General features: G+C 37.1%; 1 protein-coding gene and 1 long non-coding RNA gene across 24 annotated transcripts in view; one reads left to right on the top strand and one right to left on the bottom strand.

Moving 5' to 3' along the window:
• Positions 1–16,898, top strand: part of LOC143672198 (uncharacterized) — a 57,457-nt gene extending 40,559 nt beyond the window's left edge. For 15 of the 17 annotated variants that reach the window (XR_013169663.1, XR_013169662.1, XM_077147079.1 and 12 more), the window contains one exon: positions 2,205–4,134. The gene's annotated coding sequence lies outside the window, so the exon portion shown is untranslated. Of the gene's footprint in view, positions 1–2,204; positions 4,135–8,560 lie in introns of those variants that run through there. The other 2 variants (XM_077147081.1, XM_077147077.1) reach the window with 1 other exon arrangement.
• LOC143672201 (uncharacterized) overlaps positions 1–24,520 on the bottom strand; it is a 101,432-nt gene that overhangs the window by 37,397 nt on the left and 39,515 nt on the right. The window lies entirely within an intron of this gene.

Here is a 24,520-nt window from a genome sequence, read left to right as displayed (position 1 = left end):
GGTTCAATTCATGACATTACGCAATCTTTTCTGCATTCTCTATGCCCATGAAGGATCAAACCTGAAGAATTAGGTATGGAGATGTTGTCATTCCTGCAAGTACATGTTTCCATTTTTTTTCCATGTTTCCACTTTATGTAAACATGAGTCATGTAGTAGCCTGACAATCTCTCTTTTACACCTGTATTACATTTAATGAAATCATGAAAGCAATGGGAAATAAGAGCGTGACTTTTACACTTCTTATATGGAGATTTCCTCAGCAAATGACAGTGATTTAGGCTCAAGTATGAATTTCTTTCCTGTTGGTAACTACAACTGGAGAAAAAATGGAATCCAAAACTCCAGTATCTGGGGCCAAAATCATATATTGAAGCACAAAAAGTGTTGATGTTATATTATTTCTTTTTCTTGTCTAAGTGTTCTGGCAAGAACTGCCAGTTCAAGGGTGACTATCAATGATAACAGTGGGCATCCTTGTCTTTTTCCAAGTCTTGGAGGGAAAGACTTCGGTCTTTAACCATTGAGGATGTTTTTAGCTGTGCCACTTCCATCCTTGTGCTCCTTGTTTCTTAAGCATTTTTGACAAGAAGCATGTTGGATTTCGTCAAATGCCATTTCTGTGTCAATTGAGAATATCTTGTGTGCGTGTGTTAAAAACTCATTCTCTTAATGTGGTGTATTAAATATATTGATTTTATTTGTTGAACCACCCTTGCACACCCGGGATAAATCCCACTTGATTACAGTACATAACTGTTTTGATGTGCTGCTGGCTTTGAATTTTTAGTATATTGTTCAGCATTTTTAACCCATATTCATAATGGTTATTGGTACATAGTTTTCTTATGTTGTGGTGTCTTTATCTAGTTTTGTTGTCAGGATGATGATAGCTTCATAGATTTAGTTAGGTATTCCTCCCTCCTCTTCAAGTTTCTGAAGACTTTAAGCAGGATATGTGTTCATTCTTCTTGGAATGTTTGGTAAAATTCACCCATGAAGACATCTGCCCCAGACTTTTTTTGTTAGGTCAGTTTAGATTCCTGATTCTTTTTATTCATTATATTGTTTGTTGAGATTTGCTATTTCTTGACTCAGGATAGGTAGGTTCTCTATTTTTAGGAATCTGAGCATTTCATCTAGGTTATCTAATTTGCATACAGTTGTTCATAGTAGTTTTTATTTCTGATTTTACTTACTTGCATTCTTTTTAACCTTGACACGCTAGTTAAGGGTTTGTTGATTTTGAAAGAACTGACTTTGCTTTATTGAGTCTCTCTATTTCTTTTATTTCTGTCTATTTTTTATGGTTTCCTCCTTATGCTAGCTTTAGCTTTATTTTTCTTCTGTTTCTAAATCCTCTCATTTTGAAGTTGGGGACATATTTGAGATCTTTTTTATTATAAACCTTTAGAGCTATTTTCCTATCACTATTAAATTGCTTAATCCTCTGAGTTTTGGTATATTTTGTTTTACTTTTCATTCACCTTAAGATATTTCCACTTTGAAAAATGGTTGATGAAGAAAGAGGGGACTCTAGAAATATCATAAATCTCAGTAATACAGGTAATATGATTCTACTTTTCCTGAATGTATACTTCATCTAATATACAAATATACTATCAGGAAACCAATTAATTTCTTTTAAATTCCTTTTACCAGAAATGATGTCTCATAAAATCTGTAACCTAAAATATCCGTGGACAGATTGCTTATTGCTTGGTTTTCTTTTCTTCATGCTTTTATTTAAAGACATTGACCTAAGAGGTTTGATCATTAGAGGACTGGAAACAGTGATATGAAACCCTCCTATATTCTGTCATTAGGTTAAACTCTCTTGTTAGATGTGCTACTGTGTTAAGGAACTCAATAAGCACATTTTGTGAGGCTACAGGTATCCTATTTTTAAGGTAACTTTTTTTCTTGTGCCAATACCTGTAATTTTGCCACTGGAGGATACCGTTGAGATGGGCGGTAACTTGGTTTCCACTGGGCCCTTAATAGGCCAAATAGTTTGGGGTGACGATGGCAGATTGAATTTGGGTGACAAAGCAATCCAGTGCAAGAATCATGCAAATGATGACCATATAGGGTGAAGTAGCAGAAGTGGGCTGATTAAGGGAACACTGCCGAAGAAGATAAGGGACCAAAGGCTCAGTTCAAAGTATTATACAATAAGCCTTGACTTGCCTTTGTCCATGCAGGCGCAATCCCTGAGCAGTGCTTTGGAGAAGGTGTCCTTTCTAAACATACCTGCATTTTACATAGTCATCGGTCACCAAGCTCACCGACATGCATACCTCCCACACCATGAAATCATCCTAGGAATGGGAAAAGAAGCCTGATTTTTTCATTTACTAAAGGGAGACATCCTCAGAAAATGATATGAAGGAGGCCACAGCATGACCATTTTTTTCCTATTGGGGAAAAATGGAGGCAAAAGGAAACAAGACCATCACCTTCAAGTGTGAACTTCACATATGGAAACTACAAAAAAATAATACTGTAATTGCGTGTAACTCAGTTCTGAATTCATGGACTTGGAAAAGCTCCAAATGGACATCCCCATATCATAGAGATGGAAGGTACTGAGTTCCCCATGAAAACTCATCCAAGGGAAAACCTCCCAGCTCTTCCAATATTTGAACTCCTTCTTTCTTATCCTCACCCCAGCAGGCTGTGAACAGGTTAATACAACTAAATGGTTTTCCTGTTTTCACTCAGCTATATAGAAGATAATGACATCAAGCAAATGAAACATGCATTTCCCCCTGGAATCAGAATCATCAATAAGAAAGGAAGTGCTTACAATACCCCAAACAGTTCAAGTGGATGGTAGTCATTTGTTGCAGAGTGAGTTTTCAACTTCCTGGTTTAAATGTGCTTTGCACTCCTGCATCCTGCAACCCTCCAGTCTATGAATACTCAGGACTCCTGCCCTGAGTCCCAAAAACTCCAAGAGAATCTCCTGATTGAGAGAATAATTAGGAGTCTAAATATTTCAATAATTTGGTGTAAGTTAGAATTCCCATTTCATCCAACTCTAAAATGGATCTTGAAGAAAGGAGGGGAACCTTGGTTGACCATGAAACTATATGCCAACAAATTAGACAACGCAGATATAATGGATATATTCCTGAAAACACACAAAAAAGCTACAGTGACTCAGGAAGAAATAGAAGATCTCAACAAACCAATCAGTCATCAAAAATCTTCCTACAAAGAAAAGCCCAGGGCCAAATGGCTTCACAGGGGAATTTTTTTCAAACATTCCAAAAAGAACTAACACCAATCCTGCTCAAACTCATCCCAAAATTTGAGTAAAAAGGAACTCTACCTCACTCATTTTATGAAGCTAGTATCATTTTAATACTGAAACTGTGTAAAAATGCTGTAAGAAAGGAAAACTATAGGCCAATATCCCTAATGAGCATAGATGCAAAAATTCTCAATTAAATACTAGCAAATGAATTCAACAACACATTAAGAGAATTACACAGCATGACCAAGTGGGGTTTATACCAGGAATGGAGAATGGTTCAACACAGAAAATTAATTAATGTAACACAGCACATAATCATATAATCATCTCAATTGATGCTGAAAAAGCATTCCACAAAATTTAACACCCTTTCCTGATAAAAAAAAAAATTCAAAAAATAGGAATCTAAGGTAACTTCCTCAATGTGACAAAAGACATATATGAAAAATTGGTAGCCAGCATCATACTCAATGGGGAGAGACTGAAAACTTTCCCCCTAAGATCAGGAACAAGACAAGGATGCCCACTGTCACCACTGTTATTCAACATTGTGCTAGAATTTCTAGCCAGAGCAATAAGGCAGGACAAAGAAATAAAAGACATCCAAATTGGAAAGCAAGAAGTAAAACTTTCATTATTTGCAGATGGCATGATCCTACTAGGAAAAATCCTGAGGACTCTATATCAAAGTTACTGGAGCTAATAAGAAGGAAATATTCCTTATTCCTGCAGAGCACAACCTTTCTTTCACAGGGGTTACACCTCTTCCTCAATTTCACCTCCACTAATCACTTCTGATGCCATCACCAGATTTCTGATGCTATCACCAGATTCCTAAATGTTTCACAATAAACATCCTTAATTACATATAAGCTATATTTGCCTCTGTGGGAAAAGTCTCTCTGGGAAAAAAATTTTAAAACACACAAATGTCCCCTTGAAATAGAGCCCTTGAAGATACTTCCTCTCATGGAATTATTGTTCCACCTGAGATAATTTGGGTTCATATTAAACAGTTTACCCCAGGAGGTAAAAATGGGAGAAGAAGCTAAGGCTAACAGCAGGCTCATTTTACTGAACTATGATGAGGGTATGGTCAGGGTTGGGGCAACATATCTCAACCATTATGGGAAATGCAACATATGAGCTGCTTGGGGTAATTTGCACAGCCCCGGGGGAGGTGTCAGGTGGACAGCTCCAGTCCAGAAATGCAGCTCACACAGTTTGTAAGACCTGCAAGGGAAAAGAAATTCAACTGGTAATAGTGTCCCTTTAAAATGGAAAGAGCTCACCTATCACATACTGTGATAAAAAGGCATACATAACCTATAGATCTTGCAACATGGACACAGAACTTGTCCCAAGTGTTCAGTCAACATGGCCACTGTGGTAGGGAGATAAAACGGGAACAAAACAGTATTTGGGAGAATAAAGTAAATGGGTTCTTTGCTTCCTGAGACACACAGCCTCTGCTTTAGTTTCCTTGGCTGCTCAAGGAAGTATCGTGCAAGGGATTGGCTTAAACAATGGGAATTTTTTTAGCTCACACTTGTTAGGTCAAAAGAAATTCCAAATCAAGATATCATCAAAGTGAGGCTGTCTTCACAAAGACTGAGGCTCTGGGGCTGGCTGCCAGTGATCTTTGGTCCTGGGGTACTTTGTCACATGACAATGGCATTGTGGCTTCTCAAAGACTGCTCTCCTTCTTTGGGGACTCAGCTAATGTTTAGCCCTTCACTTCCATGGCCTTCTGCCCCTTGAATTTCATTCTCTTAAAGAACATCATCCTGTTATTCAAGACCTCTCATGATTGAGGTAGGTCCTAACTCATTGAAAGGTCCTACTTACAATGGATTCACTTCTGCACAATGGATTCACTTTCCAAACCTGTTTTATTCTGGGGGCCCATGCAGATGAAAACTACCACAAGCCTCAAATGGCCTTCTACTTGCAAAAACCAAAGAATATGAATGACTAATACTATCATGGCAGGAGGTAGTATTGAGGAAGATCTGAAGGGAGAGGTTTAACTTTGCTTCTTGCATAAAAGAGCGGATGCATTTGGGGTTCTGATGACTGGCATGAGAACATGTCTACACATAGGCAAAAGTAGAGAGTGAGGGAGGGAAATCCAACCAACCAAACTGATGTAGAAGACAGGACTTGGCAGAAACCGCTTTGAAAACTTTTGTGAGCATTATACAACACATGCATGACCTAACTTATAGGTATGATGAGTACTCTGTAAGTTAAATCATATCCTCAAATTCCACAACTTTGGAATGGGAACATACCTTGAAACTATGCTACCAAAATTGACAAAAGAAGAAAGAGAAAGTTTCTATAGTCCTTTACCTATTAAAGACATTAAACTCTAGTATTAATATAAAAATTATTGATAATTAATAAATTTCCTGGTCCAGGAAAGCTTTTCCTGGTCCAGAAGTTTTCACTACAGAGTTCTTAAAAGCAGTCAAGGAAGAAAAAAACCACTAAATTTAGACAAAGTTTTCAGAAAGGGAATAAAGGAATTCTGCCATATCATTTTAGTAAGCCAGCATAGTCTTTATCCTCAAACTTGGCAAAAGCATCTATGGTACCATGTGCAGATGTACTTAAAATAAAATATTATTAAGAAAATATTTCCCATGCAAACCTGCACTTATTGTCCCTTGCCAGAATTAAGTATTCTGACAGTTTGATGAGCTTTTTTATTATAAATACTCATAGATTTCCATAAGGCATATGAATACAATGCAACAGTATATAGTGTTGGCATTAACCATGTACAAAATTAGATATAAGAAAAATAGAACTATATTTCTGCTGCATTTCAGCTAGTACTATTGTAGAGACTATTCATATGTTGATGCATAGAGATGTCTAAATTAGCTATTTTAGATGTATCATAATGACTAGATTGTAAATTAGCTTTTTAGTGTTTTAATAGCCCAAACTACCAACAAATTAACTATTTTATATTTATCAGTGATTTACAAATTGTTTAAACATAGATGACCAAATGTTTTGCATTTTGATAGATAAACTCAATGGACCTCTCAAAAGACCTTGTAATTCATATATTCTTCATCCAGATATATACATAACTTTCTCCCCCAACTGTTTTTAGAACTCTGCTCAAAATGCTTCCCTGTCTCCACCCAAGATGGGACTCCCAGAACACTCTGTGTCCTTACCTTGTTTATTGCTCATTCTAGAAAGTTTCCAGGCTGAAACCCAGCTTGGCCCACTCAGGCATTGCCTCAGTATTTATTGAATGCAGACCAAATGCTTTATAGATGTGCTCCAGAATATATGTTCTTTGTAACACACACTTGCAAAAAAGACAATGTTGGTCTATACTATAATTGATTTCTAAAGATGACAAGAGAGATCATCAAATCATTCCAAGTAGATGAGCCATTTCTTGCATTGTGAGTACCCACCATTGGGAATGATCAATCAATGACCAATATTCAATGATTGATCACTGGTGCCCTTGGCTTTTCTGTCACATGTGGGACAAGCTCATGTTCAACAATAACTCAGGAGTGACAAAGAATTCATATCTAAATGACAATGCCCATTTTGATAATAGACTATATCCACAGGCTGACTCAAAGTAAAATATCACTAAGGAATGAAATGTCAATCGTTTAGTTAATCAAATAAGGACCATAACTGAAAACAAAGAGGAAACAGAAACCATTCAAAATTACTGACACATGAACATAAAACGTAAGGTAAACAGTGGATAGAAACAATACTACCTTTCTTTCTATAAACTGCTCTTTGACATTAGTGGAATATAACTATTCCTGTCCAAATTAATGTCCATGCATGACAGTTTCCAGATGCATTTCTTGGAATAGGAATATCTTGGAGTATGTCAGCACCCCTTTGTTTTAAATTATGTACATATAATTTAAATATATATATATATAATTTAATTTATATATATATAATTTATATATGTATAAAGAAGGATATATATAATATAAATATACAAATATATATAAATATACAAACACATATATAGTATGTGTGTACGTGTGTGTCTTTCTGTCTTTATGCCCTTGCCATGCTGTTTTGATTACTGTGGATTTGTATTAAGTTTTGAAATCAGGAAGTATGAGTCTTTCAAGTTCATTCTTTATTTTCAAGAGAGCTGTGGCTATTTGGGGCATCTTACCCGTCTACATTAATTGCTTGGCTTTTCCATTTCTGGAAAGAAAGTAGTTGGGATTTTGCTTGGGATGGTGCTGAATCTGGGTAAATGGGTTTGGAAGCCACTGCAGGGAACATAAAACACAGATCTTTATAGCAATTTACTACCCTGTACTTTCTGTCCATCTCTGGATGCCTCATAGTGTTACCATAGGCTCGGACGTGTCAAAGGGGTTGATTCAGACAAGTTCCTGTCAGCTCAGCAGTTGTCTTGATGGAAGGACTGATTCCTGGAGCTTCCCCCGCCGACACCTTCCCACCATCTGCCTTTCGTATTCACATCTCTTTTCATATCCGCACAGAAAGATCTGAAGGACTCTGAGGCATGAAGTTTAGGATAGTCCCCGAGGACAATTCCTAGTGATAACACTTGAGAAAAAAGTTACACAGTTTGTCTCTAACATTCATTTTTGGGATTTAACTGTACTTTACTTGGGTTGACCACCTCAGAGCATTTTCAAATGAAGGACTTTTGATGTGAAAGTAATGGTCCCCTGACTTGGTCATACTTCATTGCCAATAGGAGCTATGCTAAAATGGATGACCCAGAAATTTGTTTAGTAATTCTTGTTAGCCTATTCCGAGATAGGAACTTCACTTGGTAAGGATTCTTGTGGCTTTCCCCCTTGATTAGGCATTCTTATATGTCTTATTGAGCATAACCTCACTTTCTCTCATCTCATGGAGATTACCGATACTACTCAGTCGGGACTGCAGCCCCCAGTCCTTATTCCTTCAACACACTCGGAATGAGGCACACTCTGCTTGTAAGAGTTCTGCCTCATGGTCTGGCTGTGCAGGTAAGAATCCCTTCTCTTTAGGCCTGAGACTGATTTTATGACCCTTGGGCATGATTCTGGATTCTGGATCTTTCATTCTTGACAGGTACTTTTAGGAAGAGGGTTGCTCAAGAGTTTAAGAGCCTCAAAAGAGGGATAATGGTTTGAATTCACATAATGGATGGAATTATCCTTCTTGAAGTTATCCTTCTTGAAAGAGATAACACTAGGGTGGAAAGGCTGGAACGTGATTAGACATTAAATCTTTCTATTTTCTATCTTTTCACTGTAGGAGACTATTGGACTACATTGAGAGGAGCATGTTCAAAAGGGCGGGGCATAACTGGGCTCAAAGAGAACACAATTGAAGAAAACAAGACCAGTGAACAAGCAGAGCTAAGCCTTAATAATGAGAAGACAAGTGGTCAGCTGAAGGAGGAGTGTGGAGATACCTTCTCTCACCTCAGTCTCCTAAACCGTGCATCTACAATATGGCTTCTCGGGCTCCAATGGGTCCTTCGAGTAGGGACCCTTTTGTCCAAACTATAGGTGTTTTCATTTAACTGCTTGGAAATCCAAAGTGTACAACTGTTTGTTCAGTCTTAGGTAAGGAGAGAATTTATCTTTGGCATATTTCACCAAGGAATTTTTAGGCAAGAAAATTTCTGAAATTCATTCTAGACCCTCTCTTATCATCTCCCCAGGGTCATTTGGAGCTGGCTGGCAGTCCCTTTATGTGTCACTGGCTTTTTTCTAACTGGGACATTCTGGGGGCAAACTCGTCCTAGATATGCAACCTCCCAGAATTCACCCTCCAGGCAAAAGCAGACTAAGAGAAAATGTAGTGTAAGAAACATTTGACTGTGGGAGTTCAGAGAAAATGCCTAACTCCTGCAATGGACCACCTCAAAAAGGGAGAGAATCTGTTTAATGGGGAGTAGAAGGAACATTCAAATTGCAGTTAACAGGGGAAATCCTAAGGCCACTGGAAAACAGAACTCCAGTACAAGACCCAAGACCAGAGAAGACAATTCCCCTATTGTTGCAAAGCCCCAGTAATCAAACCACCATGGTACTGGCACAAGGAAAGACACATGGATCCCTGGCCTCAAATTGAGAGTTCAGATATGAACACAGGTACAGCCAACTGATTTTTAGAATGGTGTCAGTTGTGCTCAGTGAGGAAAGAACAGGCACTTCAACAACTGATGCTGGAAAATTCAGATGTCTGTATGTAAAACATAAAGGTGGACCCTTACCTCATGCCATGTACAAAAAACCTCAAAATTTATTAAGAACCTAAGTATAAACTTCTTGAGGAAAAGACAGGGAAGCATCTTCAAGGACCTTGCATTAAGCATTGTGTCCTTAGATTTTACACCCGAAGCACAAGTCACAAAACTAATAATAGATATAGGGAGTCTCCTTTGACTAAAACCTCTGTGTATCAAAGGACTTTATCATAAAGGTAAGTCAACAACCTACAAAATGCAAAAAGATATTTGGAAACCACGTATCACTTAGGGTTTAATATTCAGAATACATAAAGAAATACAACTCACCAACAAAAAGGCAAACACTCCTTTTAAAAATGGGCAAAAATGCTTGAATACATATTTTCCAAAGAACATATTAAAATGGCCAAAAAACACATGAAAAGATTCTCAACATCCTTAGTCAAAAGGGAAGTGCAAATGAAAACCACTAGGAAAGGATCCATTAGATTTGTTACTAGTCAAAAAATGAAAAATTGCAAGCATTGCAGAGGGAATACTGAAATGTAAACGTGAAACGGTGCAGCTGCTGTGGGAGGCATTTTGGCAGTTCTTCAGAAAATTAAATGTAGGATAACCATATGGCCCAATCCCATTTCTACCTATTTACTCAAAAGAACTGAAAGCAGGGACTCAAACAGATAATCTGTGCACTGACATTCATAGCAGCACTATTCACAGTAGCCTAAGGGGAAAAGCAACCCAAGTGTCCATCAAATGCTGAATGGATAAACAACATGGGGTATGTACATATGGTGGAATATTATTCAGTCATTAAAATGAATGGGATTCTTACATGTGTGACAACATAGGTGACTATCGAAGATGATTTGCTGAGTAGACTAAGTCAGACAACAAAGGGCCAATATTGTTTGATCTCATAGATATGAAATAATTAGAACAAGCAAACTCATAAAGTCAAAAGCTAGCATATAATAGGTTACCAGGACCTAGCATGGGAGTGGAAAGCAAATGCTTTAATTGTCCAGAGGTTCTAAATAGATGAATGGCAATGTTTTGGGAATGGATGGTGGTGATGGTAACCCAACACCGTGACTATAATTAATAACCCTGAAATGTATATTTGAATGCAGTTAAAAGGTTAAATTTTAGGGTTGAATGTATTACTAGCAAAAAACAACTTAAAATTCAGAGTCCTGTGTGACACAAATAACGAACCTTGGCTGAGCTGTGGACTATAGTTAATAGTATGATTTCTGAGAATTTTCTTTCATCAATTGCAACAAAGTACCACGCTAATGCAAGATGTTAATAATAAGGTAGAAATGAGAACTCTATATTTTATGCATGATTTCCCTGCAAACCTACAACTCCTCTAATAGAAACTTTCTAGAAAGAAACTGGAAGGGGTATATTAACTTCAGCTAAAACTGAACTATAAATAAAACTATCAGGGATAAAGTAGGCCATTACATAATGTTGAAGAGGTCAGATCTTCAAGAAATGGTTACAACACCTACCAGAGCATTAACATAGGAGACCCAAAAAACAGAATTGAAACAAGAAAGAGATTGTTGTAGTTGTGGATTTCAGCATACCTCTTCCAGTAATGAATAGATCAAACCGGCAACCCGGTAAGGAAATAGCTGATTTGACTAATGCTATTTATCAACTTGATCTACTTGATATTTTTAGAATAGTCTACCCAAACTTGCATGAAACACTCACTCTCATCTATCTTAAGATGACATTCTGAGCCATGAAACATTTTAAATCAGTATAAGACCTAACAAAAATCCTATGAAGGATCTTTTCAGACCACAGTGAAATTAAACTGGATATCCAAAACAGAAAGCTGGAAAGTCTGCAAATATTTGGAAATTAACCAATATGTTTTAATAATACAAGGGTAAAAAATGGTTCCAGAGAAAATTTTAAAATATTTTCAATTAAATGAAATTACAATAACAAAACATGGGATTGAGAGAGACTTGCCTCATAAGAACTTTATAGCATCAAATACATTTAATTGAGAAATATCCACTATCAAAAACCTAAGCTTCAGAATCATGAAATTAAAAAATGAATAGTAAGGAGAGCCTAAAGTAAGGATAGAAAGGAAAAATAAAACATATAGCAGAAATTAAAGAAACTGACAATGGGAAAGCAATAGAGAAAAATCAATCAAATTCATTTTGCCCATTGGGAAGTTCACCAAAATCTGTAAGTCTAGTCTTGTCAACAAAAAAAGATAAATGAAAAATGATAAATTATCAATAATGAAAATATGGCTATAACTATTGATCACATGGTAAAAGAAAAATACAGGAAGACTCAAGATAATGCATCACATCTACAGGTTAAAAAAGAAAATCATACACCTTTATTATTGATACGGAAAATGCCAACATTCATTCATGATAAGAAAGTCATAGAAAACTATGAATATACAGGTTATTCCTAAACTTCATAAAGAACATGTTTAAGAAACCTACAGCTAAAATCATGCTTACTGTTGAGAAAATAGATGCTTTTACCCTAAATCCAGGAACAAGTTAAAGCTATACTCTCAACACGCCTACTCAACATCATTTCTTAATCCCAAAGGACTGCAATAAACCAAAGAGAGAAGTTATACTGGTGGTATGATTATACATATAGGAAACCCCAAATAAAATATATGCCAGTTTGGAACTGTCCTGTATCCCAGAAAAGCCATGTTCTTTAATCCTCATTCAGTATTGCTGGGTGAGATCTTTTTTATTGTTTCCATGGAGATGTGATACCCCCAAGGGTGGGTGCTAACTTTTGATTAGATGGTTTCCATGGAGATGTCTCCTCACCCACTGAAGGTGGGATTGCTTACTTGGGTCCTTTAAGAGGGAACCATTTTGGAAAAAGCTAGAGACCCAACAGAGCCCACATAGCCAGTCATCTTTGGAGATGCAGAAGGAAAACACATTCCTATATGAAATAAGGAAAGTTAACAGTCATTGCCACATACCTTCCCAGCTGACAGATGTGTTCTGGACCATTAGCCTTTCTTGAATCAAGGTATTTTTCCCTGGATGCCTTAGTTTGTACATTTTCATGACCTTAGAACTGTAAACTAGCGACTTGATAAATTCCCCTTTTTCAAAGACATTCCATTTCTGGTACATTGCACCCCACCAGCTTTAACAAACTAAAATAATATATATAAAAAAAATCCCAGATGTGGTCAGTTAGTACAGCGAGGTCAGAGCACATGAAGGCAGTATAAAACAGTCAATAGCTTCCCCAGATGCCAGCAATGAACTACTGGAATTTTCAGTTTAAGAAATAACATGAGAAAATGGAAATACTCAAGTACAAATCTAAGAAAAAATGTACAGGATCTATATGCAAAATAGCAACAGGACTGATGAAATAGAGGGCTATTCCATGTTAGTGATTTGGAAGAATCAATATTCTTAAGATTTCAGTTTCTCCAGCTTCATCTATACATTCAATACAATCCCAATCAAGTCCCATTAAGCTAATATATTGATATCAATAAACTGATTATAAAGTTTACATGGAAATGCAAAATACATATTAAGTCAACACAGTACTAGAGAAGAATCAAGTTGTAGGTCTCAAGACGTCCAATTTCTTGACTTATTTTAACAGTAATCAAGACTGCATGGCATTGGCACAAAAATAGACTAACAGAAAATACTGAACAGAATCAAGGGTCTGAAATGGAGCCCACAAATACATTCAAACCAATCTCTGACATTCTGAGAAGACATTTGAATGGACAAATTACAGTCATTTCAATTAATGTGGTTGAAACATGCATACTAAAAAGCAAATGAATGTAGACAGAGATCTTTCACAGTCTTTCATAAGCAATAATTCAAAATGAATCATGTATGAATATATAGAGAAAAAGTATAAAACATCTAGAAAAACAAACAAGAAAATCCAGGCATGCTCAGAATTGGTGATGAGGCCTTAGATTCAATACCAAAAGCATCACCCTGGAAAGAAAAAAATGATTTTAGATTTTATTAAAATTAAAAACTTCTATTCTGTGAAAGACGATATTAAGAACACTGAAGGAATGGGGAACAGATGTGCAAAATACATATCTGCAAAATATGCAATGTACACTCAAATTCAATGAAAATTTAAAAATTACATATATAAGAAATATCTGAAATGGTATCACCAAAGAAGGTATACAGATGGTAAATGAGCATGTGGAATAAAGAAATGTGTGATGTTCTGCATCATATTTTATAAGGTCATTACAAATTTAAACAATGAGATACCACAACACCTCTATCAGAATGGATAAAATCCAGAAAATTGATGATACCAATTCCTGGGGTGAGGATACGGAACCAAAGAAACTCTGATTCATTGCTGGTGGGAATGAAAAATGGAAGGCGGTTCTGCATCCCTCCAAATTGTCAAGATCAGGACACCCAAGGAAAGTGGGATAAAATGTCACAGCCAAGAGAAGACTAAGGTGACGTGATTCAAAGTATTCTACTATGGGACTCTACAATAGAAAATGGAGCATTAGTCTAAGGAACTCCAAATGAAGTGTTGACATCTGTTAATAACAATGTAACAATGTTGGTTCAACAACTGTGATAAATACGCCGAACTAATATGACAACAAGGAAAACGGTGAGAGAGGGCTGCATGGGAATTTCCAGCACAATTTTAAACTTTTTCTTTCATTTCAAACTGGCATATATTTCATCAAAAACTGTCATATATTGAAAGGTTTATTTTATAAATAATTTCATAGCTGGAGGCATACCGAAAGTGTTGGATGATGCAATCATAAACTACATATTACATTGCCAAGGGCAGGAAAGCAGAACAAAGAAATATCACTGTCCTCACAATATGTTTAAGGTATTAAAATCTGTAACTTTGAAGACCTGACATCCAGTGCACTTTATGGTCCTCCAAAGGTAAAGAGCATCATTAATAAAATGACAGAGTATCACAGAAACAGTAATCAGTGCCAACCAGGCTGTTTACTGATGAAGTTACAATTATTTATAAACTCATGGCTTTATGAATAACTACCATGGAAACTGCTGTTTGTAAACTGCCATATAAAAGGCATTCTACAAGAAAGTCAATAGCTGAGAATATCTCTGAGGACAGAAGATTCCAGCTCTTCTGAAGACATGCTGGCAATTCCCATGGATCTAAAGATTCAGCCACCAACTCTCCTATTTAGTCTGATGCATGTTGACCAAAATGTCCCTTTGAGGGACAGCTTTACAGGTACCAGGTGTGCCAGTTTGAAAGGATGTAGATACCCTAGAAAAGCTATGTTTTAATCCTAATCCCATTTTGGAAAGGCAGCCATTTCTTCTAATCCCTATTCAGCACCATATGTCTGAAACTTTCATTAAATCATCTCTCTGGAGATGTGACTCACTCAAGAGTGGGTGTGAAACTGGATTAAACTGGAGACACGTCTCCACCTATTCTAGGTGGGTCTTATCCTATAAAAGAGGAAACATTTTGGAGAGAGTGGGAGGTTCAGAGAGAGCAGAGGAGGACAAAAGAATGCTGCAGAACCACGAAGCAGAGAGTCCACTGGACAGTGACTTTAGGAGATGAAGAAGGAAAGCCCTCCTGGGGTGCTGGAGAGAAAGCTAACAGATGATGCTGTGTTCTCCATGTGCCCTTCCAGCTGGGAGACAACCCCTGACTGTGTTCGCCACATGTCTTACCACTTGAGAGAGAGACACTGAATTTCCTCAGCTTTCTTGAATCGAGGTTTCTTTCCCTGGATGCCTTCGATTGGACATTTCTATAGATTTGCTTTAATTGGGACATTTCCACAGCCTAAAAACTATTAACTTGCAACTTATTAAGTTCCCCTTTTTAAAAGCCATTGAGTTTCTGGTATATTGCATTCTGGCAGCCAGCAAAGTAGAACACCAGGTATGGCTGATAAGGGATGAATTCCCATTTTATCGTATGTGTGTGTGGGGTGAGTGAGAGAGAGAGAAACTTACCCTTCTTTCCCTCTTTAGGTACATATTTATGTCTATATGATTGTATATACATTTAGATCTGTTCATTTCTTTATCTAAAAATATTTATAATACTGCACATTATTTTTGCCTACCAAAATGTTGACCCTGAGTTTTACATCATACTGAGTAATGACATTTAAGCTCTCTGTTTTGTACTTTTACCTCTTACTTTCAGTGCATCATTTTATCTTATAAATCTACTGGTTTGAATTTGAATCCTGCTGAGTTCAACAGGTACTATATTTACCTTTCTGAAGTAAAAAACAAGATATAACCTTGATGTGTGTTTGTGATAAAAAGAAAAGAGCAGACAAACCTTATGCCCAGTAACACGTCTGTTAGTTTTTAAATTATGGTCGCATGACAGCGAGTAGCAAAGATATCTGTAAAACTGGCCCACTGAAGATGTATGTTCACAGGTCACGACCTGATTACAAAAATCCCAGAATTCACCTCATTTGTAAAGTAAGTCAACTTTATATTGACCCTCAGCAGCAACTGAATAAGCAGCAGCAGATTTGAAGACAACATATTTCATCTTGCAAAGAATTACCAAGCTTATAAGTTTATAAACTCAAGTAGCTAGTGAGGAGTTGAATATAAGGAAATGAAAAAAAAAAAAAGGAAATGTACAGCCCTGGGACATAATTCACAATAAGACAGTGGCGCCATTTACTATGAGAAAAGACTTGAGAACAGATACAACTAAACCCTCACGTTGTTGAGTTTAGATCTTGGTTTTCCCAGGGAAAAGTTTCCAACATGGAGCTTAGCATTCTGAAGGTTTATTAAGGAGAGTTTCTGTGATTCACATGCAGGGGAGAAAGGCTGTGGGAGGGAAAGAGACAACATTGGACAGATGGGATTGAAGTGTGATGCAGTGTACACAGAGGGCAGAGCCAATCCCGCGGAGAGCTTGGAAGCTGGAATGGTCTTTCAGACATCCTAAGCTTGCAGATGGGGTCGTTGGATTCAAATGTGCTGAGAGTACCATCCATTGCATGCTGGGTGCTCCCAGGAAAATGCACATGCCTCAGAAAAACCTGTTTTTTGAGGGGGAGATGTGGTAGCATTTGTACCACTTGGATGCACTTACTGTATTAGTTCTAGGAGCAGCTCTTCCAGTATCTCCACCATCCTCTTTTCCTGTGATGGATTTGTAAGAGTAAGGAGAGTGGAAAGACCTAAAGCCCAACTGCTCTTGTCCTGGAGAGTTAAAATTTCATGAAGGATAACGAAAAATCCCTCAAGTGGGTAACTGGGAGTTATGGCAAGCAGGGCCACCACTTATTCCAGTTTTTGGATACAAGACCCATGCATTGTACATTTTTTGAAAGAGTGGATGATTGATTTGGGAGGCATATTTAATGCAATCACAATGCCATACATTCCCACAGGGTATCATATCCATCCTAGAACTGTGACGTGATGTGTTTGACAGAATCTACCTTATCTTTGACAGCTCTGGCCAAAACTTCCCTTGATGTCTCAAGGCCAAGTGTCTCTCTAGACCAGCCAGGTGGTCTTCCAGGAGCTACTTTTAGAAGGTATATTGTTTCCCAATGTCACTAGCATGTCCTTACTCCATTATCCCAAGGTTCCATGGAGTTGTTCTCCATTTTGTGCATGCCAAAAATTCCATTTAGATCTTTCCCCACCACTGGTAGCAGTAGCTCCATAAGAGACAGCAAGGAAAATTTCTCAAACAACAAAGCGCCTTGCTCCACAGCCTGTACCTGACACATTTCTTTCCTCTATTGGTGTCCACTCAAAGAAGAGAGCCATCCTTAACTCTTGATGTATAAGTTAAAGTAGTATCCTAATGGTGACATATACCACCTCTAGAACCCAATGAGGTATCATGCTTCTTTCTTAAAGGTCAGAGTCTTGTGATACAGTTGTCTGCCCTTTAAATTTGGAGGGGAGATTCTTGAACACTGCAAATAACTGGATTAATACAAACATTGCTGGTTTGTTGGTACATGAATCTTTTCCAAGTTTGTCTCATCCACCGGAGAATGTCCTAACAAGTTCCTGGTATAGTTTTTCACCTCTTGCATTTCTGGACTTCACAGAATTATATAATGAATGATATTTCAGAAGGCAGGCTAGATAACAATGTGTTAGGGACACGCTGAATAGCGTGCCTTCTGCTCCAAGTTGAATGCAAATTCTTTTTTGATTATTTCGTGTGAGAAGGAATGGAAAACGATACATTCCATAAATCAGTGTTTGAATACGATGTACCTACATCTATGTTACTATGCGCTCTGAAAAAGATACCCCTTCCAATACAGCATTTAGAATTGTGATTTGGATTTGGAAATCCACGTTTGGATTTGTGATTGTTCATCCATGGTTGTTCTGAAGAATCATCTGGATTTCATAGGGCATGAAATATGAGTTAATTGAGTTTGTGATTGGGGCCAATATCTGTGAATCCTTTTGGTCTTATATGTGGAACTGAATTATAAGATCCTTCCAAAGATGCGTGGATGTGTTTGATACAATTTTGACAGTGTATAGGGGAAAAGATACTGAGGAAATAAGGATGAGATTCAAGCATGGCAAGTGATATCAGAAAATTGGTTTGGATTGTTTCAGACTCATTAGCTTCACTAACAAAACTGGGTTCTATCACAACTGCCTTATTATGGGTAAAATTGAATTTCATGGGAATAAGACTGGATTATTGCAGCACATATAATGTAAGAATCAAAATGGTGCTGGCACAGATTGGGCAGTCACTATAGAAAATACTGAGACAACATTTTTACTTTTCACTTTGAGCTGAAAATCAATGCAATTCTGTTGAAATGTGTGAAGACATTCAAAAAGGGGATATTTAATAATATATAGCATTCCACATAATGAGAAAGGTCATGCTGCTTTAAACGTGTTAAAGCAACACTAACAAACACATTATGAAACCATTTACATAAGATTTTCTGATTTAATCTTTTTCAGTGTAAGAAGTGGGCAATGCATTAAACTCTGCATTAGGACATCTCAGAATGCATTCATAATGAGAGTGAGAGAAAAGTCTTTGCTGATCAAAGCATTGTTAATAGTATACTAAAAAGTAGTCATAAAGTTAAACCAAATGAATGCATTCAACTGAAATGCTTTTTCATTCTCACAGATTCAAACACAAAATTTCAAATGATCTCGCTCAACAATGTCTTGGAAAGATATGATTCTGGTATAGAGAAAGATGACACCACAAACCTGATTGAAATCTTTGACATATTTCATTGTTCATCATCTAAGGAATAAACATTGGTTATTAAGAAGTCTAATGTACAAGATGCATAAAAATAGGTAAACTAAGAATTTAGATATATTAGACGAAGAATCTTAGACAGGAAAGTATCAAGAAAGGTGGCATAAAGTGATGGAAGGTCATCTCTCCCCAAAATATTATTTATTAATTGCATCAGCTTGTTCTGGAGATTGCAAAATATACTCTGAGTCACATTTCCTTATCTCCTGGATTATTCTTCTAGATTTCCACTGTGACAGAGAAAAGTGAATTGCATGATTTAAGCAAATTGGGATTGAAACAATGTGTGGCACTAAAAAAAAAATGAGTCTTCTGATTTCCTGAAATTACCACATTTATTTCAACTCTAATTATTTATTTTAATCATAGCTGTTACAATAGACTAGAAATTGGCCATATTTCTCATGCTATATGAACCTTAATCAGATTTTATCCTCAAATACAGTAGTCATGTAAGTCAACAATTTCTACCTCTAACTCACACCCACATTCATGAACAGATTTATTTAGGCCTTCATAATTTAGGATATGTATGTGGTGGAAAATGGGATGGAGCCTTATCTTTAAAAGAAAAATAGCATGTTATTTCATCACCATGTGTGAAAGCACAATTATTCATGATGGGATATTCAACTAAATTTTTTTTTTTTTTTTTTTTTTTTTTTAAAGGAAAGACAGAGAGAAGGAAGGAAGGATAGAAGGAAGAAAGGGAAACATTTTTAAACATTTTCTTGTTTTTATTGTATTTTGTTTTTCCGTTTTTTGTTACATGGGCTGGGGCCGGGAATCGAACCGAGGTCCTCCGGCATAGCAGGCAAGCACTTTGCCCGCTGAGCCACCGCGGCCCTCAACTAAATTTTAATAGTATAATGCACAGAGAACAAAGTCTAAGTTGGATTCTGAGAACAGGTAAAGGGCAAAGGAGGGGTTATAGACACTTAAAAGTAAAGCTCAACCTCTATGAATCCCTTGTAACTCTCAAAATGATTGGGCAGGCAGAGTATCAAACATTTAGCTTGTACTTAATTTTCTCTATAGTCTACTGTCAGAAAAATAACCACACAGTCACTAAAAGGATAACAAGGGGATATGAGACAAAAATTTTATGTACACAAATTCAAATCCCGATTAAAACAGACCAATTCCTAGAAAACCACAAATCGCTAAAATTCACCCAGGATGAAATAAGTAGTCTAAATAATTCTAGAATAATATAGAAATTGAATCCGTAACTTAAAATCTTCCAAAAAAGAAAGATTGAGACCCCAATTATTTTACCAGATACTTTACGAAACATGGAAAGAATTAACACCGGTTATAGAGACAAAACTTCCCAACTTATTTTATGAGACTAGCATTACACTGACACCAAAACCAGATGAAACTAGTCAAAAAATTAAAAAAAAGTAGCTCATAACATATATATAACAATTTTCCACAAAATATTTTTTTTGCATGTTTATGTTTATTTATATTTATACTGACATACTGTTTTATATGGTGAAACTGTTTATATGGTAAAAGCTTTTGAGCAGAAATCTGAAATCAGTTGGATTGTCAAATGTCTGTGTCTTAGGGAAGGGCATTTACGAGACAGAAAGCAAGAAGGCTTGCTTGAAGGACAACTTGATGGCATGAATCAAATGAAGGAATAACATACAATTTTTCTTTTAAACCCTTGTATAAAGAGTTTCCAACTAAAGCCCATGGGCAGGTTGGCTAGCTAGGAGGTTACATAAATCTGGATGAATTTGATTGCAGAAGGACAGGATCTCCACAGAAATTTTCTAAAGATTTATTGAGTTTCAAGGTAAGACATTTATTGAAGATGTAGATGCCCTGGGGTGGCATTCTAAAAAATATTTGGAGCTAAGATGCTAAGAGAAGGTCTGTGGGAAATATACCAAACAGGAGAATACATGATTGAGTGGACTTTTCAAAATTATTGACTATAGCTCAATAATCAAGTGTCTAAAATATGTCAAGGGATTATAAGAACAAACCTCCAGTAAAACAAATCCATAGTTTTACTGTAAATTGGACAACAATCATGGTTTCAATGCTTAATTAATATTTATTTCCTCCCAATTATAAATATACACACATGCGGATGCACATACACATTGTGTCAGTTTGAAACTTGTATACCCAAGAAGAGTCATGTTCTTTAATCCTCATTCAATATTTCTGGGTGGGATCTTTTTTTATTGTTTTCATTGAGATGTGGCCCACCCAATTGTAGGTGGGACCTTTTGATTCAGTGGTTTCCATGGAGATGTTTCTCCACCCGTTCAAGTTGGGGTTGCTTACCAGAACCCTTTAAGAGGGAACTATTTTGGAAAAAGCTTCTGTGCTGACCAGAGCTGACATAGCCAGAGACCTCTGGAGATGAAAGAAAGCACTCCCAGGGATGTCATTGAATAAACCTAGAGAGAAAGCTAGTATACATTTTCCCATACCTTTCCAGCTGACAGAGGGGTTGTGGATGGCATCAACTTTCCTTGAGTGAAGGTAACTTCTTATTGGTGCCTTAATTTGGACATTTTCACAGCCTTAGAACTATAAACTTGCAACTTAATAATTCTGTTTTTAAAAGCTGTTCTGTTTCTGGTATATTACATGCCAGCAGCTTTAACAAACTGAAACACCTTTTGAGGAGAAGTCTCCCTAACATGAATACGGAGATTCTTATCTAATCTGACTTGGAAATAATTTATCACATGACCATTTTTCTTCCTTAGCAAAGAGGAAATTGAAGACAATTCTTTGATAATAAGCAATAAAATAGTGGACGTAGGAAAATATGCCTAACGACGTTATTCTCCTCTGGTTTTATGTTCCTTGATGCCAAGAGGATCTATAAAAACAGGAGGGATAGTTTTCCTCTTTTAACTTCTGAAAGTCAGTGGGGAACTCTCCCCATAGTTGTCACTTCCGTAGCCTGAAAGAGTTGCCTCAGGTGAAGAAAGATAATTTTTCATCTCCTTCTAAAATCACGGCCTCTGATTATGGAGAAAATTTCCAGGATTCTTTCATGAAATACAGGAACTAGGGACAGGTGTCCAAGTCCTTAAGCCAGTGAAGAGAACACAGAAGAAGTAGAAATCCAGGGCAGGTCACAGCAACAAGCTGGCACTAGAAAACACTAATTGTGACTTTTTATTAAAAACAGTATCTACTGGGGCACGGAATCCACCTTTCTCTTCTTCCTGCATACTACAGACTTCTTCCCTTAGGTTTAACATTTGTCAAAGCATGAGTAAAGTATGATAGAAGTACTTTTGTTCTTTTCTGAGCTTGTGATGAATAGTAATCTCATTCAGGAATGAGGAAATTGGCATTCTCTGGAATATCTAAGCTGTTCTCGTGATCCATGTGTTTGCTATCTTAATGGATAAATGCAACTGCAGACTCCTATTTGCTTTAAAGTCTTGTTATTTGCCTTAATGTGTTTACCTTGAATAGGAGATGGGCTGGTTTTTAAATAATGAAGTTTGCACATCCTACGAAGCACTGTTTGGGTGGGTTGGGACAGCAGAGGTGACCTGAGAAAGGCAGGATTTTTCCCAGCATATTTTAGAGATAGGGTAACGGAAGCTTTGACGGGTCCTTTCGCAGTTGGATTCACACACAAGATCAGTTCAACAGCTCCCAGATCCCAACTTGTGTGGTCTAATAAGTGATTTGGCATCAAACCAGAACTTCTAACGCAGCATGTTAGCTTCCTTCGGCTGGTGTCACCCCTGACTGCACACTCTGTGGCTTAAAAGACTAGTTGATTCTCTTAAATGTTCTACAGTCCAGAAGTCTCCTTTGGGTCTCACTGGGAGAAGATCAAAGTATTGGTCAGGATGGGTTATACTGGGGGCTATAGAGAAGACTATTTTGCCCTTTGTAGCTTCTGCAAGCTGTTTGCATTCCTTGGCATCAGCCCCTGCTCCTGGCTTCACCCTCCTTTGGCGTATCTGCCTCCCACTTTCTCTTACAAAGTCCCGGTTAATTATGTTGGCCCAACCTCATTAATCCAAGATTATCTCCCCGTCTCAAGGACGTTACTTTACTCACATCTGCAAAGTCCCTTTTTTCCATGTAAGGTAATCTACCCATGGGTTCAAGAGATTAAGGCATGGATAACTCTTTGGGGGGGCAGTGAGGCATTGTTTTGCCTACCACAAGCAAGGTGTCTAAGCCTTGATCCTATTGGAGATTTTCGATGGATAATTATTTATCATGAGGAGAAATGTCTTGTGCATTATGCAACATGGACAGCATTCTTGGCCTCTTTCCCTAGTTGAAACTTCTGTCCAGTTAAAATAGCAAAAAAATATCTCTAGCCACTGCAAATGTCCCCTGGAGGGACAAAACACCCCATGTTGACAACCACTTTTCTATTTGATTCCTCCCCTGGTGCCTGCGGGCGTATACCAAAGTGAAGTTAAAGAAATATTTCTTAATGAAACAAACAAGGGAACAAGTCAAGAATATATAGTACTACGATGGAAATGAGAACACAGTCACACATATTCTTATCATGAAGCTTTGTTTCTGCCTTTCAAAGGGCTGTTCTAACTAAATTCTGTGGATAATTTTGAGTCTCTGGGCTACTGACTCTGTAGCTGTGTTTTAGCTAAATAATTTAATGACTGAAATCCATTAATGACAGATTTTTGATGCCTCTTTTCTCATCCACCAGTCTTGTAGCACTAACAAGTACTGGCTTCTCCATACCCATCAATCAGACCAGAAACTTCCATAATTTCTGCAGTGGACAAATTCCTCCACCTTGGTTTTGCAGATGCTCATTTGAATTGTTATAATTTATCCTACTTCCATACTGTTGACATTTCTTAAGCTGGTACATGTCAAGCTGTTCACTTTCAAAAAGCAAACAAAACCAAACAACAAATAAAATTTATCATTTTGCATCACAGTTGTCTAAATGGTACCATTTAAATTCGCTATCAGTCTAGATGAGGCCTCAACATCTGGGTCTTTGTAGTTTCCAGCTATTCTATTACTGAGGCTACTCCAGTGGTACTGATAAATTTCTCTGGCCTGAACACCACAAAGTACACACACACAAACACACATGTTGTCTAGAATTTTTCTTTATCTCCATCTGAAAATTTTTCTTTTCATTATCATGACCCACATCAAAAGTCTCTTTCCATCAAAATGGTTCCTGACCGATCCACTGGCATTTTTCACTCGTTTCTTATCATCAGTGAGAGTTATAGCTGCTAAATATTATAACAGTTATTACTATTATCCATTAGTTTACACAAATGTCTCTTCTATGTAAGTCCATCTGATGTATATTTCTGACAGATAACATCAGGCTGAATGACAGGGAGGTCATTAACACATGATACAGAATGTAAAGCAGAAAGAGATATGGCTGCAAGCTAAAACATCATTTGTAACATTTCAAGGGCTTTGGATGCTCAGTTCCAAGCAAACTCTTTTTATTTTCATGGCTTGATTATAATATTATCCTCCCCTTTAGACTATTCAAGTAAGCAATAGCAGTTTTGGCTGGTGTTGGCCATGACAGCAAATTCTTGACTTCAACCATGATTTCAGATTCGAAATCATGCACCTCATGTATTCTTCACTGAAGATTATGTAGACAGTTTAAGTTGATGCCCCAAGAGAATAAGAATTCCATGCTATCTGGACATGGAAAATGCCAG

This window comes from Tamandua tetradactyla, chromosome X (genome assembly GCF_023851605.1).
Source record: "Tamandua tetradactyla isolate mTamTet1 chromosome X, mTamTet1.pri, whole genome shotgun sequence".
In the NCBI taxonomy this organism is placed as follows: Eukaryota; Metazoa; Chordata; class Mammalia; order Pilosa; family Myrmecophagidae; genus Tamandua; species Tamandua tetradactyla.
Note: the sequence above shows the minus strand (reverse complement) of the source record. Positions and strands in the feature narration are given on the sequence as shown.